General features: G+C 39.3%; 1 pseudogene; it reads right to left on the bottom strand.

The window, feature by feature from the left end:
* Positions 1-820: 820 nt before the first annotated feature.
* LOC121133368 lies at positions 821-19,386 on the bottom strand (annotated as a pseudogene).
* Between the last annotated feature and the right edge of the window lie 634 nt (positions 19,387-20,020).

Below are 20,020 nucleotides of genomic sequence, written 5' to 3' on the forward strand. Positions count from 1 at the left end.
AGTTTTTGCTTTTTTTTTTTTTTTGGTTCTCCATAAAGGTTTGTTGGGTGAATGTGCAAATATTACAAAAGGACCAGCAATTTGATATTGTTTAGCCTAATATTTGTTGTGGCCTCTGCCATGCATGCTTACACATTTTCTTTAAAAATGTATGTGTGTATGCACACATGTGCCACAATTTTCAGTTCTTAGCTTCCATCACGGGTCCCAGGGATTAAACTCAGGTCATCATACTTGTGCAGCAAGTTCTTTTACCTATGGAGTACCTTGCTGCTATTCCACAAGTGTGTGTGTGTGTGTGTGTGTGTGTGTGTGTGTGTGTGTGTGTACTTTCATATAAGTATATACTGTACATTAGGCATACACACACACACACAATGCTATTATCCTCCCTTTCTTACCCCTCCTGTCATTTCGTTTTATATCTCAGGACAGTTTTACTTTGTGTCATAAAGACATACATACTTTTACATATTTGTACAAAATGTAGGAACACTGAGTAATATGAGTAATAACAAAAGTAAACTGTTAAAGTAAAAATACATGCAGTCTTTTTCGTTAGCATTTATTAACGTATGTTTTGCTTTGATTTTTTCCCTACAATTCATGTCTAATAATTAATGGTTAATCAGCTTGAAATTTTTCCTTAATGTTGATAATACCTTTTTCATTGACATCCTTGGAGTTTTCATAAATGTTACTATACTGATTTACCCTTTTTTATTCTTATGCCTTTATGCTAATAAGTATCAGCAAAAGCCTTCAATATAACATTGTAACAGGGCCCCATGCCAACCTCTCTTTTTTCTTTAAAGTTTATTCAGCAAAACACGATCTCCAGCTTCACTGAGGTGGCTGACCGAGTCCATGTCCAAAGCTGCTTCTGAACCGGACTTCAGTTGCTGGCACAGCCCAGTCTCAGCTCCCTTTCAGCACAACGGGCACAGCCCTTCAGTGTGTCTGTAGGTGTCTCTGTCTGCCTCCCCTCTTGTCGTTCATCCTCTGGACCTCTGAGCTGAGGCCTGCTAGCTTCAGGACAGCTATGGAGCAGGGTGGTAGGCAAGATATCCAGCAATAAACGGAGGTAATCTCAGCGATGCACTCATTTATAAGAAACCAATAGAAATGTCTCCAGGCAAACTGCTCCTTCTTCATATGGCTTTGGGACGTTGGAGACTGCCTGACCTTTATTGCATGAAGACTGGGTACGTTCTTGTCTGTCAGCTCACAGAGTTTGGGCATATGGACATCTATTTTGGCAACCATAACTCCTTGTTTTAAAAAAAATGAGTTCATGGACAGCAATCTGGATCTTCCTTAGGCGTCAACATCTAAACAGCTGCAAGGTCGGAGGTGGAGCCTGGAGCCACGCCAACTTCTAATTCACCCTAGTGACCAGACACAAAATATCACTTACTTCCATTCTGACCACAGCTCTGCGCTGTGTATAGCGGCTCTGTGGTCCCACCCAACAAAGAGGGAAAGAGAAGGGTGGTGTTGCTGTGCCCTCTTTTGGTAGACATCTTTAGATTTCATCTGTTGCGATGGGAACTTCCACTTGTTTGTTCATGAGTTCACTCCTTTACTCCGTCATGAGTTTGTGATACAGCTTTGTATAGGTCTCCCTGCACACCTTTGATCCCAGCACTCAGGGGGCAGAAACAATCGGGTCTCTGAGTTTGAGACCAGCCTGGTCTACAAAGAGAAACCATGTCTCAAAAATAAAATAAAAATAAAATAAAAATGGGGCTGGAGAGATGACTCAGTGTTTAAGCACACTGGCTGCTCTTCCAGAGGTCCTCAGTTCAATTCCCAGTAACCACATGGTGTCTTACAAGCACCCATAATGAGACCTGTTGCCTTCTTCTGGCCTGCAGGCATATATGAAGGCAGAACACTATATGCATAATATATTTAAAATCTAAAAAATTAATAAATAAATAAAATTTAAAAATCCAAAAAACAAAAACCACCAACTAGTTTAGCTATTACATATAGAGACATATTCCCTCTAGTCCTCTTGTCTGTAGAACTTTGATCTTGAAGGAATGGTAGATTTCATCAAAGAGTTTTTCTGTGTTTTATATTTCAGCTTTAATTATTATTTGCCTTCTAGAGGGTTTGTGTTAGATTTGTTTGTATTTGTGCTAATTTTTAATGGAATTATTTGTGTTCTTATTTTTTGAGTGCTAGATAATTTTTATTTTTTAATTTAAATTTAAATTAGAAACAAGATTGCTTCACATGTCGATTCCAGGTCCCTCTCCCTTTCCCTCCCCTCCTCCGACACCCTCCTACCAACCCCTCCATTACCCCTTTATTTCCCCAGGGAGGGTGAGGCCCCCCATGGGGGTGTCCGTAGTCTGTCATTTCATCCAGGGCAGGGCCTAGACCCACCCCCAAGAGTCCAAGGTGAGAGTGCATCTCTCATTGTTGGATGGGCACCCAAAGTCCATTTGTATACCCGGGATACATACTTAGGCCTCCTCACTGACACCCCCATTCAGGGGGTCTTGATCAGTTCCATGCTGGAATCCCAGCCATCAGTCTATAATTCAAGAGCTAACCCTTGTCAGGTCAGCTGTTTCTGGGGGGTTAAACCAACCCAGTATTAACCCCTTTGCTTATTATTCCTCCCTCTCTGTCACTGGATTCCTTGAATTCAGCTCAATGTTTAGCTGTGGGAGTATGCCTCTGCTTCCATCAGCCAATGAATAGAGGTTCTGTTTCCCAGACTCTCTGGCCATGGAATTGTAGGCTGGCACTCCCCAGATCTATGTCTAAAATCCATATATGAGAGAGTACATGCATGTTTCTCTTTTTGTGACTGGGCTACCTCACTCAGGATGGTTTCTTCTAGTGCCGTCCATTTGCTTGCAAATTTCAGGATTCCATTTTTTTTTTCTGCTGAATAGTACTCCATTGTGTAAATGTACCACATTTTCTTTATCCACTTTTCTGTTGGGGGCATCTAGGTTGCTTCCAAGTTCTGGTTATTACAAATAATGCTTCTATGAACATAGTGGAACAGACATCGTTGTTGTATGAATGGGCATCTTTTGGATATATGCCTAAGAGTGGAGTTGCTGGGTCTTGTGGTAGGTTTATTCCCATTTTTCTGAGGAATCTCCATACTGATTTCCAAAGTGGCACTCACACCAGCAGTGGAGGAGTGTTCTCCTTTCACCACAACCTCTCAGCATAAATTGTCGATGGTGATTTTGATTTTAGCCATTCTGACAGGAGTGAGATGGTATCTTAGAGTTGTTTTGATTTGCATTTCCCAGATGGCTAAGGATGTTGAGCACTTTCTCAAGTGCCTCTCAGCAATTTTAGACTCCTCTATTGATAATTCTCTGTTTAGTTCTGAAGCCCACTTTTTAATTGGCTCCTTTGGTGTTTTAGAGACTTGCTTCTTGAGTTCTTTGTAAATTTTGGAGATCAGCCCTCTGTCAGATGTGGGGTTAGTGAATATCTTTTCCCATTCTGTGAGCTGCCTTTTCCTTTGCCTTACAGAAGCTTCTCAGTTTCAAGAGGTCCCATTTATTAATTGTTGACCTCATCATCTGTGCTAATGGTGTTATGTTCAGGAAGTTGTCTCCTGTACCAATTCATTCAAGGGTACCACCCACTTTCTCTTCTAACAGGTTCAGTGTGGCTGGATTTATGTTGAGGTCTTTTATCCATTTGGACTTAAGTTTTGTTCATGGCAACAGACATGGATCTATCCGCATTCTTCTACATGTCAGCATCCAGTTATGCCAGCACCATTTGTTAAAGATGCTTTCTTTTTTTTCTTGTATATTTTTAGCTTCTTTGTTGAAGATCAGATGTTCATACATGTATGGGTTAATATCAGATTGTTCAATTTGATTTCAATTGTCTACCTGTCTATTTTTGTGCCAATACAAAACTGTTTTCAGGACTACAGCTCTATAATAGAGTTTGAAGTCAGGGATGGTGATGCCTCCAGATGCTGCTTTGTTGAGTAAGGTTGTTTTGTCTACCCTGGGTCTTTTGATTTTTTTTCATATAAATTGATTATTGTTCTTTCAAGGTCTGTGAACAATTGTGCTGGTATTTTAATGGGGACTGCAATGAATCTGTAGATTGCTTTTGGCAGGATTGCCATTTTTTACTACATTGAATCTACCTACACAAGAGCATGGGAGATCTCTCCGTTTTCTGAGGGCTTCTTTAATTTCTTTCTTTAAAGACTCAAAGTTTTTGCGATACAGGTCTTTCACTTGTTTGGTTACCATTGCCCTAAGGTATTTTTTGTTGTTTGTGGCAATTGTAAAGGGTGATGTTTCTCTGATTTCTTTTTCAGCCCTTTTATCCTCTGTATATAGAAGGCCTACTGATTTTCTTGAGTTGATCTTGTAGCCTGCCACTTTGCTGAAGGTGTTAATCATCTGTAAGAGTTCCCTGATAGAGTTCTTTGGGTCACTTTTGTAAACTATCATATCATCTGCAAATAGTGAAAGTTTGACCTCTTCCTTTACAATTTTATGACCTTGATCTCCTTTTGTTGTCATATGGCTCTAGCTAGAACTTCAAGTACAATATTTAAAAGGTATGAAAAGAGTGGACAGCTTTGCCTTGTTCCTGATTTCAGCGGAATTGCGTTGAGTTTCTGTTCATTTAGTTTGATGTGGGCTGTTGGTTTGCTGTATATAGCGTTTATTATGTTTAGGTATGTTCCTGTTATCCCAGATCTCTCCAAGACCTTTTTCATGAAGGGGTGTTGGATTTTGTCAATGATTTTTTTCAGTGACATGATAATGTGAATTTTGTTTCTCAGCTTGTTTATATGGTGGATTACATTGATGGATTTTCATATGTTAAACCATCCCTGCATCCCTGGGATAAAACCAACTTGATTGTGGTGAATGATTGTTTTGATGTGTTCTTGGAACCAATTTGCCAGTAATTTATTTAGTATTTTTGCATCAATGTTCATGAGGGATATTGGTCTGAAGTTCTCTTTCTTAGCTGTGCCTTTGTGTGGCTTAGGGAACAAGGTAATTGAAGCCTTGTAGAAAGAGTTTGGCAAAGACCCTTCTGCTTCTATTGTGTGGAATACTTTGAGAAGAATTAGTATAAGCTGACCTTTGAATTTCTGGTAGAATTCTGCACTGAGGCCATTTGGACCTGGGCTTTTTTTTGATTGGGAGACTTTTGATGACTGCTTCTATTTCCATAGGTCTATTTAAATTGCTTATCTGTTCTTGATTTACTTTTGGCAAGTGATAGCTATCCAGAAAATTGTCCAATTCCTTTAAATTTTCGATTTTGTGGAGTACAGGTTTTCAAAGTATGACCTGATGATTCTCTGGATTTTGTCAGAGTCTGTTGTTATGTCCCCCTTTTCATTTCTGATTTTGTTAATTTGCATGTTCAATGTTCACACCCTGCTGTTTGGTAAGTTTGGACAAAGGTTTGTCCGTCTTGTTAATTTCTCAAAGAACCAACTCTTCATTGCATTGATTCTTTGTATTGTTTTCCTAGTTTCTGCTTTATTGATTTCAGCCCTCAATTTGATTATTTCCTGGTGTCTAGTCCTCCTGGGGGAGTTTGCTTCTTTGTGTGCTAGAGCTTTCAGCTGTGCTGTTAATTATCTAGTGCAACTATTCTCCAGTTTCTTCATGTGGGCACTCAGTGCTATGAACTTCCCTCGTAGCACTGCTTTCAAATTATCCCATAGGTTTGGGTATGTTGAGTCTTCATTCTCATTGAATTCTAGGAAGTTTTTAATTTCTTTTTTATTTCTTCTTTGACCCAGGAATGGTGCAATTTTGCACTATTCAATTTCAATGAGTTTGTAGGGTTTCTACAATTTGTATTGTTGTTGAATTCTAATTTTAATGCACGGTGGTCTGATAATATGCATGGAGTTACTCCAATTTTTTGTACCTGCTGAGGTTTGATATGTTGCCAAGTATGTGGTCGATTTTTGAGAAGGTTCCATGTGGTGCTGAGAAGAAGGTATATTCTTTTTTATGTGGATGGAACGTTCTATAGATGTCTGTTAATCACAATTGGGTCATAACTTCTATTAGACCCTTTGCTTCTTTCTTAAGTTTCTGTCTGGTATTCCTGTATAGTGGCGAGAGTGGTGTGTTGAAATCTCCCACTATAAGTGTGTGGGACTTTATATGTCATTTGAGTTTTAGTAATGTTTCTTTTACGAATGTGGATGCCTTTGTATTTGGGGCATAGATGTTCAGAATTGAAACTTCATCTTGGTGGATTTCGCCTGTGATGAGTATGTAATAACCTCCTTCATCTCTTTTGATTGATTTTATTTTAAAGTCTAATTTGTTAGATATTAGGATCGCAACCCCTGCTTGTTTCTTGGGTCCATTTCATTGGAAAATCTTTTCCCAACCTTTAACTCTGAGGTAATATCTGTCCTTGAGGGTAAGGTGTGTTTCTTGTATTCAGCAGAAGGAAGGGTTCTATCTTGATTCCATTCTGTTAGCCTGTGTCTTTTTGTGGGTGTTTAAGGCCATTAATATTGAGGGATGTTAATGACCATTGATTGCTCATTCTTCTTTGATTTGGAATGGTTGTTGCTGGAATTATGTGTGGACTTCCACCCCTTTGTTCTTTTGGCTGTTGGTAAAGTGGGATTATCTAATGCCTATGTTTTTCTGGTTGTAGTTGACTTCCTTGGGTTGGAGTTTTCCTTCCAGAACTTTCTGTAGGTCTGGGTTAGTGGATATGTATTGCTTGAATCTAGTTTTGTCATGGACTATCTTGTTTTCTCCATCTATAGTGATTGAAAGGTCTGCTGGGTATAGTAGTCTGGGCTGGCATCCGTGATCTCTTTGAGTTGATAGAATATCTATCCAGGACCTTCTGGCTTTCAGAGTTTCCATGGAGAAGTCAAGAGTAATTCTGATAGGTTTGCCTTTATATGTTACTTGGCCTTTTTCCTTAGCTGCTCTTTTTTTTTTTTTTTTTTTTTTTGGTTTTACAAGACAGGGTTTCTCTGTATTGTTTTGAAGGCTGTCGGTCCAGCCTGGCCTCGAACTCACAGAGATCCGCCTGTCTCTGCCTCCCGAGTGCTGAGATTAAAGGCGTGTTCCACCACCGCCCAGCTTCCTTAGCTGCTCTTAATATTCTTTTGTTACTCTGTAAATTTGGGGTCTTGATTATTATGTGGGGAGGGGACTTTTTTGTGGTCCACTCTATTTGGTGTTCTGTAAGCTTCTTGTACCTTCATTGACATGTCTTTCTTTTGGTTGGGAAACTTTTCTTCCATGATTTTGTTGAATATGTTTTCTGCTCCTTTGAGGTGGGGTTTTCTTCACCTTCTTCTATACCTATTATTCTTAGGTTTGGTCTTTTCATGGTATCCCATATTTCCTCGATGTTTTGTGTTTGGCATTTGTTGGACTTAAGATTTTCTTTGGTTGATGAATCCATTTCTCCTACTGTATCTTCAACACCTGAGATTCTCTCTTCCATCTCTTGTATTCTGTTGGTTACGCTTGTATCTGTAGTACCTGACTGTTTGCCCTGCTTTTCTATATCCAGCCTTCCTTCAGATTGTGTTTTTTTTATTGTCTGTACTTCAGTTTTCAAGTTTTGTACTGTTTGAATTGTTTCTTGCAATTTTTGCTTTGTCTTTTCATCCATTTGTTGCAGTTTTTTAATTTTGTGGGGTTTTTCTTACATTTCTTGCATTTTTGGTTTGTTTTTCTTCCATTTCTTGAATTTTTTGGTTTGTTTTTTCTTCTATTTCTTGCATTTTTGGTTTGTTTTTTTCTTCCATTTCTTTGAGGGATTTTCCTATATCCTCTTTGAGGGCCTCTATCATTTTCATGAAACTGTTTTTAAGGTCATTCTCTTCTGCTTCATTTGCATTGGAATATTGGAGTCTTGCTGGTGTGGAGTCTCTAGACTCTGACAGTGTCATATTTGTTTTTCTGTTGCTGAATGTGTTTTTGTATTATCTCCTTCCCATCCCTTCTAGTGGGTGCAGAAATAGCCCCTTACTGGTCTGGTGGTTAGGGGACCAGAGTTCCCTTTCGATGGGTGCAAGCAAGTCCAATACTCTGGTAGTTCTCCTCTTCCTGGTCCTAGTCCTGGTCCTGTGGATGGAGAAGAAGCCCAGGAATCTGGGGTGCGTAGTCTCCCACCTGGTCTCCTGGTCTCGTTGGTGGAAGAGAAGATCTGGGATCTAGGGTGTGTGGCTCCCACTGGGAAGGGAGTCTCTGTAGCAGTCCCTAGGCAGTCCCCAGGCAATGGAAGGCAGGCCCGGATGCGGGGCCTTGTTTACCTGGACCCACTGGTTCCCTGGTCTCGTTGGTGGAAGAGAAGACCTGGGATCTGGGTGCTTGGCTCCCGCCGGGATGGGAGGCTCTGTGGCAGTTCATAGGCAGTCCCCAGGCACTCGTGTTCTTATTTTTTAAAGGTGCACAATAAGAGCTAGAAATTCCCATCAGACTGATTTTACTTGTGTGCAAAGGGCTGTGTGGTGTTGTTTTCATTTTTATTTGCTTAAGGAAATCCCTCTGTGTGTGTGTGTCTGTCTCTGTCTCTGTCTCTCTGTGTATGTGTGTGTGTCTGTGTGTTTTGATTTCTGTTTTGTTCTATTCATCTTGTAATCATGAATGAGTTGTTGACTCTCCAGTCCCATGTGTCCGGATGTCCACATTTGTCTTCTAAGAGCACCTGACAGGATCGCAATACACAGACTTACAAGCAAGAAAAATGCCCATCCCTATAAAAATAATAGGATCAGACTGTAGGGAAGAAATGATAAAGACTAAGGTACAGCTTTACCGGACTACTTAGATATGCGTATCTATACCCTTCCAATTAAACTTTACCTTCTTATTGGAGGTGTGGAAATTTTCACTGCAAATTTGAAAGTCAGCCATTTTCAGGTTTCTGAGACAAAACCTTATTTGGTTTACTTTACATTTCAACATGGTATTTATTTGTTTGTTTGTTTGTTGAGATAAGGGTCTGTCTCTTTATGTAGCCTTTTTTGGCCCAGAATTCACTATTTAGACCAGGATAGCCCAAACTCACCAAGATCTGCCTTCTTTTCTCTCCCATGTGAAGATGTGAGATTAAAGTCAAACACCACTACACCCAGCTTTCATGTTTTCATTTCATGCAGCATCCATAAAGCTCTATCGCTGTCCTGCTTCCCTTACACTGAGAGCTCCAGACACACTGTCTCACAGCACGGTCCAGAACTTCTTTCTGAGCACTGCCATGAAAGTAGTGAACCATTCCAAATCATGTTAAATGTACTGATGTTGCTATTGTTACATAACACAATCAGAGACATGAAAACCCAGCAGTGTCAAAGACTTCTCTGGCACTATGACTCTACATAGATTAGTATTGAGTCTTTCTCTGTTTCTAATTTTACATTTATTGTGAATTTTTAAAACTATTATTACTACTGTGATGGTCCTGCGGTGGCTTGTAGCTAACCCTAAGCCCAGTCCCTGGATGTGTGCAATGGTGCTGAGTCTGTGTTTAGCCCTCTTGTCTCTCTCTAGTTTGTCATGTATGTCTGTAGAGAACAATACAAACAAACATTTGGGAAGATTTATGAAAATTTAACCTGTTGTAAATGTGATATACCAATAGGCCAATTTATACTTTTTCTTGGGACATTTTTCTAGATTATTTGTCCTTTTTCTTCAGATGTCTCATTAGTCCAGATTCCTTAGCTGGATGCCTTTGTTTTCCTGAAAAGACAAAAACGAAATCCTTCCCAAACTCTAATTTTGGGGAAGTTGTCTTGTGGCAAGTTATATCTGATTGAATGAAAAGCATTTATTAGTTTTATAGGTTAGTTTAGAGTAAAAAGCCACACTTCTTGATGAACTATCATCTCTAAGTATGAGGTCTCTTTTGTTCAAATCAAGTATTTATCAAGTTTGATGGTACCATAGCTTTTCTTCTCCTGAGGAAACAAAAGCAAAACCTCTTGCCCAATGTAACACATGTCCTGGTTTGCATTCTGAGCTCAACACATCTTTAAAGTATACAGGCTGATTTAATTTCATGGTTTTATTTACTGGTATCCAATGTCTCTCCAGAGCTGTTGTTCCTTTCTCATTAGCATTTAGAAAATTTAAAGTTAATAAAGCATTATGTAATATATTTCTGAAGGTCTTTATCATCCCTTTCTGTTTATTTAGCATATCATTTAGAGTTTGATTTGATCTTTCTGTAACTGCCTGCCCTGTAGGACTGTGTGGTATACCTGTAATATGCTTTATATTATAACAAGCAAAAGAATGTTTAATTTTCTTAGAGACATATGCTGGAGCAGTATCTGCTTTTACTTGTATAGGTATTCCCATGATGACCATACCTTCTAGAAAATTGGCCTTTTCCAAACTCAAAAGTAGTTACCCATTTAAAACCTGAATAAGTAGTAATGGTGTGGTATACATATTTTGATTTTCCAAATTATACAAAAAGGAATATATTCAGCTGCCAGATTTCATTGCTTTGAATACCCTTTGGGTTACTTTCTACAGGCAGTAGAGTTTGGTAGTATAAAGGACAAGTAAGACATTGCCTTATAATTTCCTTGGTTTGTTGTCATGTGGTGGAAAATTAATTCTAAAACCCTTGTTATAGATATGATTTTTTATGAAATTCTGAGTCTTTCATTACATTTATAGTCAATAATTGACCAGTTTCACCCTTACCTTATGCTAGAAGGTCTGGCAGACCCATATGGGATCAGATGTATGCTATATATATGGAATGAGTCCTATTACATATTATTAAATCATTTATCATAAATCATTAAATCTTGTATAAATTCAGTAGTTTCAATATGCAAAACAACTCTTCATGCATATTATGAATCAGTAACTATGTTGAGAGGTTCTTTGTGATCCATTAACACCATGAGAGTAGCATATAATTCTGACATTTGGACAGAATCATAAGCATTTAGATCTACTTCACTCAAATTTTCTGATTTTAAACCTGCCTTTCCTGATTTATCTGCATCAGTATAGAGTGTAAGGGCTCCAGTTATTGGTGTTGCCCTTACAATGAGAGGAAGGATCCATTAGTACTCTTTATAAGTTGGATTCTCTTGCTTTTGGGATATTTGTTATTAATCACTCCCAAAAAATTACTGAAAGCTCTTCACCAGGGTTTGCTTTCTAACCATAATTTGTCATTATTAAATGGTACTATAATTTCTGCTGGGTCTATGCCTGCTAATTTACTAAGTCTCAATTTTCCTTCTAGAATTAACTCAGAGAACTTTTTCACAAGTTTTTAGTTTTTTCCCCTCTGTTTCTCTGGTAAAAATATCCATTATAAGGTAATATATTCCTTCTATATTAAAATTCCTGTAGGGGAATTCTTGGAGGGTAATATGACCACAGTGTAGTTAAGCTTCAGATCTACATAATCCACATGTGCAATCTCTAATTTCTCCTCCATTAAAGTCAACTCTCTCTTGGCTTCAGCTGATAATTTCCTGGGACTGTTTAAGTCCTTGTCACCCTCTAAGATTTTGACCAAATTACTCAGTTCATCAGGACCTATCCCAATAGTGTGCCATAGATAGGTAATGTCTCTTAGCAACCTTTGAAAGTCATTAAGAGTCGGCAATTGATCTCTCCTAATTTGCACCTTTTGGAGTCTAATTTTTTTTGCAAACCTGTATTATAGCCTAAATAATTAATAGAATCTCTTTGTATTTTTCAGGAGCAATTTGCAATCCCCAATAGGGCAAAATTTTCTTCAAACATTCAAAAGTATCTATATTTGAATCAGCTAATAAGATGTAGTTCGTGTAATGATAAACTATAGATTGGGGAAATTGCTTATTATCATTTCCAGTGGCTACTGTACAAAATATTGGCACGGGGTAAGGCTGTTTAACATTCTCTGTGTGAGAACCTTCCATTAGTATCTCTTAGCAAGCTGAGAATTATTATAAGTAGGCACTGTAAAGGCAAATTTTCCTGTTTCTTTTTTTCTTGTAAAGGTATAGTGAAGAAACAATCTTTTAAATTAATAACTATAAGAGGCCATCCTTTAGGTAATAGAGAAGGCAAAAGAATTACAGACTAGAGAGCCCATAGCTGAATCACCTTATTAACAGCTGTTACCATTCTCCAATTTCCAGGTTTCTTTTTAACAACAAATACAGGAGAATTCCAAGGGCAGTTTGGTTCTTCAATATGCTGAGCATTTAGCTGTTCCTGAACAATCTTTTCTAAAGCCTGAAGTTTCTCTGTTATTAAAGGCCATCCCACAACCCATACAGGCTTGTCCATCAACCATTTTAAAAGTAGGGTTGTTGGTGCCTTTAAAAAATAAGCAGCTGTTGTGCTCTGTTCTTGTACAACCTGAATGGTCTTTATAATACCTTGTAATATCTTTCCCAGAAACATATGTTAATTTGTGTTTTGTTGACAATTTCAGGAATGTTTAACTGAGTATTCCATTGTTGTAACAAGTCAGGTCCCTACAAACTCATTGCAATGCTAACAACATATGGCTTTAATTTTCCTCTCTATCCTTCCAGCCCTAAACATTCAAGCCATCTGGTGCTCTGTTTTGTCTGAGATAAAGTTCCAATCCCTAGAAGTTGAAAATTTATTTCCTGAAGAGACCAATTTGAATACCAAAATACTGGTGAAATAATTGTTACATCGGAATCTGTGTCTACCAGACCTTCAATGACAATGCCATCTTTTTTGTACTTTTAATTTTGATCTCTGCTCATTTATAGAAGTTTTACAATATACTCACTTTGTTGTTTCTCCTCATTTTTTTGTTATCTCTTCTATAGCTATTCTATCATCCAGAGCCATTTGGTTTCTTACAACAGGTAATAGGTTATTTAATTGCTCTGGGAGGAAGTTTCTAAGATGACAGGAAATGACTGAACCAAATTTGGTATAGGGGGCCTGTGAGAGGCCCATCAAGTAGTTTTCCAATGGCAAAGTGTTACCTTGAATGTCCCTTGTTGACCTGTATTCATTAGTTCAATGCCAGCCTTTGCCACACCTTCTGCATAATCCAGAATGGACAGACATTCTGTTTGAATTATACTTAGAAAAAAACAGTCTCTAGGAATTCCTTTTAAGGTGAGCTTGTTTGATACAATAGAGACATTTGATATTTTAGTTTTTCTTCAAACATCTGGAAATCACCTTTTCTATACAAGCACCATCATGGTCATGAGATTCAATGTTGGGGGAAGTCCTGTGCATTTGTCAATAAAGTACTGTTGAGCCTATAGGGAACCAAGATAGGAGGGACTAGGAGTCCAGGAGGATTCTGGGAAGGAGAAACACAAGAGAGTCAAGATGTAACGCCATTGGGGTAGGAAGCCCGGAAACCTCTCCGATAAGAGACATACTTAGATTAACAATTATGGGGTAATTACTTAAAGCAGAGCTAGCCAGTAAGAAACAAACAAGGCCAACAGCTTCATAATTAATATAGCCTCCTGTGTGTTTATTTGGGACTGATACGGCTCTAGAACCAGGCTGGCAGGAAAGCGGCTCTGGAACCAGGCTGGCGGAACGGCTCCTTCTCAAGGAAAAAGCTTCTCTTTAACATAATGGTGATCAGGAGTGGGATTGAATTTCCACGTAGAAGGACAAAAGCTTTAAAGGAATTTTAGAAACAGAAGAACAGAAAGAAGCACAGATTTTGGTAGCAGCATTTTTCTCAGGTGTGCTCTGTTTTGCTATCGACAAGCCGAGATTCACACGGCTCGCTTACGGGAGTCTTCCTGACTCGGCATAAAAAGAAAAAAAAAAAAAACCAGCCAGCAAGGTTGTTTTAAGACACTCTGCTAATGATTAAAAGGTGTGTATGTACAGCTGGAAGTGGCAGCTTTTGCTGGATGTCAGCATGGACTGAGGTGGTAAGCTGGAATCACGCTTAAGCCCGCCATCTTGACGGAAAAAAAAAACTGGCAGTTTAAAACAGCCGCGGTTTTACAGATAAGACATGTGGCCAGAAAAACATAAAGATTTACAGTAAAGTCAGACTTGGATGAAGAAAATATCTAAAGGTTTACAGTGTGTTTAAAAATATACGTGAGATTGAGAGAGAAAATGAAACGGCAAAGTGGTATATAAATACAAAAGCCGGCGTTGTGGTGGCACACGCCGGTAGGATTTACTCCAGAGGCAGAGACAGGCAGATTTCCAAAGAGAAACCCTGTCTCAAAGAAAAATAAATAAAAGTGAAATAAATAAAGTAATAATAGATAAATAAATAAGCCACGTAAAGATGAAAAATACACAGAGTCTGGATACTGTATGCTATTGTGTTTTTCAGTTTTTTGATTGCTAAGGAAGGAACAGCTGCTAAAGTACACTTGATTATAAATGCTGCTGAATTAATCCAACTTCTATCTTTTGAAAATGCCTTGACTTCAAAATTTAAGTATAAGGATATGTTACTTGGAAAAGGAGATTTTGCTTATGTTTCCACAGAAAATGAAAAGCTGAGGATTCCTTCCAGACTTCTGTGGTTTGACGAACCAAGACCCCAGGAAGCAGTGGACCAGATGTTCCAAAAATTGAAACAGCTAAGATGATGCAACTTTACAGACCCTGAAAATAAGGACTTATACAGGTTTCTGAGTTTTGTCATGATCTCCATGGTATGAACAGCGCCCCCTTCCAGCACGAAGCAGTTTGGAATGAACGACGTCCTAATTCCCATCTTGTTTATAAACCTTTGTTTTCACTTAAATGGGATTGTTTATAATTGGCTAATGATCACAGCCAATATTTTTTAATGGTAAAAAGGGGAATTATGGTATGGGTATTGTTTTTCATTTATTGACACAAATTCAAGGTCAATTTTGTGATGTGTATATTTCTCCTCTTGATTAAGTATTGTGCTTATACTGATCTTTTAAAATGTAATGCATAATTGAATACAGACTATAGATAGTTACTTATAACAGAATTTATAATTAGGTAAGTTAGGTTTTCTAGATATACAGAAATATATTTGAGATACATAGACAGTCTTCAAACCTCTCAAAGACCTTCAGGAAATGGCATTTAAAATGGTTTAGGGTTTTTCTTGACAATGAGAAATGTCTGCTCCTGGCAACACCAATTATGTCTGAGAGGAAGATGGGCATCGAAGAAACTTGTGATGGAGTTTACTTTCAACATGGCAAGATTAGCCATTTGGGCAAGAAACTGCTCTTGCCTAGACTGTTTGACTGTTGTTGTATAATCTGGACATGCAGGACCCACAGGAAAGTGAACGCTGAACTCAGTCTTACAGGGTTCCTGCTTCATGGAAGAGTCTACGAGACTTTCTGCAGGCCAAAGAAAAATGACTGACAGACTGCTGATGCAGATGGACAGTTTGAAATTTCCTGCTTTGCTGAGAAATCTTCTGGACACATTGTGGCCTACGGGCTGAAGATGGATGCCCCAACGTTACAGAGGAACTTCGGGTGACTGTCCAGGCAGTAAGATGTCTCTGTCAATCCTAGTGTTTATATATTATCCTTCTGTGGTCTTTGGTGGAGTTGAAGATAGATATTTATAATTATAGTTTTCCTTAGTTATGATAAGAGATAAGCTACATATAGGACTTTGGACTCACAAGAATGAGATAGATGACATTTTCTTTAAATCTTGCTAAAATATTGTAACTATGTTCTTACTTGATAACTGTTCTGCTATATATAATTTGACGGTGTTAAAGTTAAGACCTTTCTTTTTGTTTAAACAGAAAAGAGGAGATGTTGGGGGAAGTCCTGTGCATTTGTCAATAAACTACTGTTGAGCCTATAGGGAACCAAGATAGGAGGGACTAGGAGTCCAGGAGGATTCTGGGAAGGAGAAACACAAGAGAGTTAAGATGTAATGCCATTGGGGTAGGAAGCTCGGAAACCTCTCCGGTAAGAGACATACTTAGATTAACAATTATGGGGTAATTACTTAAAGCAGAGCTAGCCAGTAAGAAACAAACAAGGCCAACAGCTTCATAATTAATATAGCCTCCTGTGTGTTTATTTGGGACTGATACAGCTCTAGAACCAGGCTGGCGGGAAAGCGGCTCTGGAACCAGGCTGGCGGAACGGCTCCTTCTCTAAGGTGCTGACCATGTCTTTTATGGCCTAATCCATTTGAATTGAATGTTGGAATTTTTAAAAGACAGAGAATCAATTATTATATTTCTAGCTTCTGTATTTGGTATCACTCTATTTACTGCCGATGTCAGTTTTTATAAGAAATCTGTGGAGGCTTCCTTTCATCCCTGCATAACTTTAATAAATGACTCAATATTCTTTCCTACTTTTCTAATTCTGTCCCAAGAATTCAAAGCTCCTGTGTGATATAAATTCAGGATGTGGTCGTCATATAGAGCTTGCCTTTGTACATCATCATAATCTCCCTCTCCAAGATGTTGATCTTGGGAGACTTCCATACCTCTAGCTCTAATCCATTGTTCCATGGTCTTAGCCTCTTTTTTGAACCAGGTACTCTAAAACAGGCTCTACATAGCTTTAACCAAGTCTCTTCAGTCTCTAAGGATAATTCTATTGCTAGTTGACCACACGTTTAATATCTGCTTCACAAATGGTGAATGCATGCTCATTCTCCTTAAATCTAACACTTCCACATAAGTCTAACTTTTGCACAGCCTTGTTAATATCTATCATTTGGCAATTGTTCCTGTAAGATGACTGGATAAATTGAAGTTGATTGTTTGAAAACTTTAAACCATTCCTTTCCAACCTTATAATGCAATACTGAAATTGGTTCTCCTTTAAATTCCTCTGTCTGGGTTTGAATATCCCTATGGTCTGTTTTATTAAGTTTTTCTAAGTCCTGTAATTTGGCACTCATACCAAACAACTTTTTAAGACATAAACCAAGAATTATCAAAAGGACAGCAAGGATAATCAAAATTATAATTAATAATATGTCAATTCCAATTATTATACCTTCATTTAATTGTTTTAAATCATGCACTGTATAATCACACAGAAACCTTTCTCAATCATATTTGGGTTTTATGGTAACATATTATTTATGATTTAGTAAAGCTTGTCTGAAGAGTCAGAAAGCAAAGTTGGTCACAAACTATAGAAACCAGGCACACACCTCTAATCCCAGCAGCCAGAAGCTAGGAGGTGGTGGTACACACCTTTAATACTAGGACTCAGGATTAAGAGGTAGCCTGATCTCTCTGAGTTCAGTGCCACCCAGGGATACATGAGATTGAATCACTCTAAAAGAGTAACAGATCACATGCCTTTAACCCCAGCACTAGAAGGGTACAAAGATAGAAGCAAGGTCTTTAGTATTCAATGAGAGGCATTCATTCTCCAGCCACTCTGGGAACAGGCAGTTTGAGGTGTGGTGAAGAGCTCATGGATCAGTCCTTTAAGTCTGAGTTAGAGGTGAGAGCTAGTGGCAAGCTGCTTTGCTTCCCTAATCCACGGGCTGAACCCCAGTATCTGTCTCTTGGCTTTTTATTAATTCGTGTTACAGTGTTTCCCAATTTTTAATGTGGGAAGAACCTCTCTGTCTTTTAAGCAACTCCTCCCTGTAAGAATTCCCAATTTTCTCATCAAATCTGCTGCCCATGACCATGAGGATGTGAGGCTGACTGCTGCTGTGTATAACAGCAAAAGCCTGACTGGATTTCAAGGCAACAACACAATTTGACAGCAACCAGAGAAAAGGGTCCAGAGGAGAGAGAAGCTCACCAGGAGAGAAGAAAGGAAAACCTGGCCAGTCGGGTTGTGACTCCAGCTTCATGTAGCTCAGGCCTATATTCCTGGCTACAAAGCCACAGGCAAGCAGTATTTTGTGAATTCGTACCCCAAAAGTTGGGCGCCAAATATAGCACAAACAATAAAAACCCAGAGACAGATATTTTGTTTAAAGTTGAAGATCAGAGAAGCAAAATAGCCAGCCACTAGCAAGTTCTCATCTCTACCAATGCTCAGACGAAAAAGACAATCCTGTCCTCAGCCTGCATCTCCAGACTGCATCTGTCTCCACAAAACCTCAGACTGCACTGAGCTCCTGTCTCCTCCTGCCTTATATTCCTCTCTAGTGCTAGGATTAAAGGCATGGGATTCTAAGTGCTGAGATCACCTTCGTGTGAGCTGTTTCCCTTTTAGACGGGATCAATTTCATGTAACTCAGGAGGGTCTTAAACTACCAGAGATCCATCTGTCTCTGCCTCCAGAGTTCTGGGATTAAAGGTGTGTACCACCAGTGCCCAGCCTCTGTGGCTAAGTAGTTTGGACAGTTTATACTCTGATATTCAGGCAAGCTTTATTTGTTAGGTCATAAACAAAATATCACCACAGGCAGGCATATAGTCAAAAGATGCATAATCACACCACAAGGACACCTGCTCAACTATGTTCATAGCAGGATTATTCATAACAGCCAGAATGTGGAAACAACCTAGATGCCCATCAACCAAAAAATGGATAAGGAAAATGCAGTACATTTACACAATGGAGTACTACTCAGCTATTAAAATAATGCCTTCATGAGATTTGCAGACAAATGGATGGAACTAGAAAAAAATCCTTCTGAGTGAGATAACCCCAGACCCAGAAAGACAAACATGGAATGTATTCACTTTTAGGTGGTTATTAGGAGTAAAGTATAGACCCAGAGAGGCTAGATGACAAGGACAGAGACAGCGGTGCATGGATCTCCCTGGAAGGGAGTAGAAAAGATCTCCTAGGTAAACTGGGAGCAGGGTTTGGAGGGAAGGAATTAGAGGTGGGCTCAGTGTGGAAAGTAGGTTGGGGACAGGATGAAGTGGGAGAGTAACAAAAGAGACAGCTTGATGAGGAGGCATTTCAGGGATAAGGAGAAACCTGGTGCCAGGGAAACCCCCAGGAACTCACAAAGATTACCCCGACTAAGACTCCTTAGAGATCATGGAGAGGATGCCTCAACTTGCCATCTCCTATAAGCAGTTTGGTAACTTCCCTAATTGCCATCAGAGATACTCTATTCAGAAACTAATGGAAGCAGAGGCAGTGACCCATAGGAAAGCACTGCTCTGAGCTCCAAGAATTTTATGGAAGAAAGAGAGGAAGGATTGTACCAGTTTGAGGGGTTCTGATGGAGGAACCCACAGAGACAGCTAACCTGAGCTCCTGGGGGCTCATGAATGCTGGACCAACAGTCAGGGAGCCTGCACAGGACTGACCTAAGCCCTCTGCATGTGTGTGACAATTGTGTATCGTAGAATCTTAATCAGGTTTCTAACAGTGAGAGCAGTACCTCTCCCTGGTAATTAGCTAGCTTTTGGTAACCTGTTCCCTATGCTGGATTACCTGGCCCTGCCTCAACATAAGGGGAGGAGCCAGTTACTACCTCACCTTGAGGCCATGTTTAGTGCAAGTCCATGGAAGGCCTGTCTCTGAATGGAGATGGAGGAGGAGAGGATGAAGAGGGGGTAGATGGCAAAGCGGAGGGGACCAGAGAAGACGGAAGGGAAACTGGTTGACACATAAAACAAATGAAAAAAAATGTTATTTAAATACAAAAAAGTTGTATGATTGCCTCTAATAAGTCACTGAACATGTTTCCTTTATCTTTGCAAGTGATTTCTAAAGAGCAAACTCAAAGTTCTTCACTGTGAAAGAGTACATGCTTTTCTCTTGTGCTTTTTTTTATTTTAATTTTAAATAGCTTGTTTTACATGTCAATCCCAGTTCCTTCTCTCTCCCCTCATCCCGCACCCCCCTATCCCCACTCAGCCTCCCACCCTATTGCCAATTCCTTCCACATAGGGGATATCTAGAGTCTGTCATTTCACTCAGGGTAAGGTCCAGGCACTCCCCTAAGAGTCCAGGCAGAGAGAGCATCCCTCTTTGTGCTGTGAGCACACGATGTCTGTTAGTATTCGAGGGATAAACACTGATCCACTGCTCAGGGCCCCATAGGTTGTCCAGGCCTTCTCACTGACACTCACATTCAGGGGGGTCCGGATCAGTCCCATGCTGGCCTCCCTGCTATCAGTC

This window comes from Mesocricetus auratus, unplaced genomic scaffold (genome assembly GCF_017639785.1).
Source record: "Mesocricetus auratus isolate SY011 unplaced genomic scaffold, BCM_Maur_2.0 Super-Scaffold_100021, whole genome shotgun sequence".
NCBI classification, from domain to species: domain Eukaryota; kingdom Metazoa; phylum Chordata; class Mammalia; order Rodentia; family Cricetidae; genus Mesocricetus; species Mesocricetus auratus.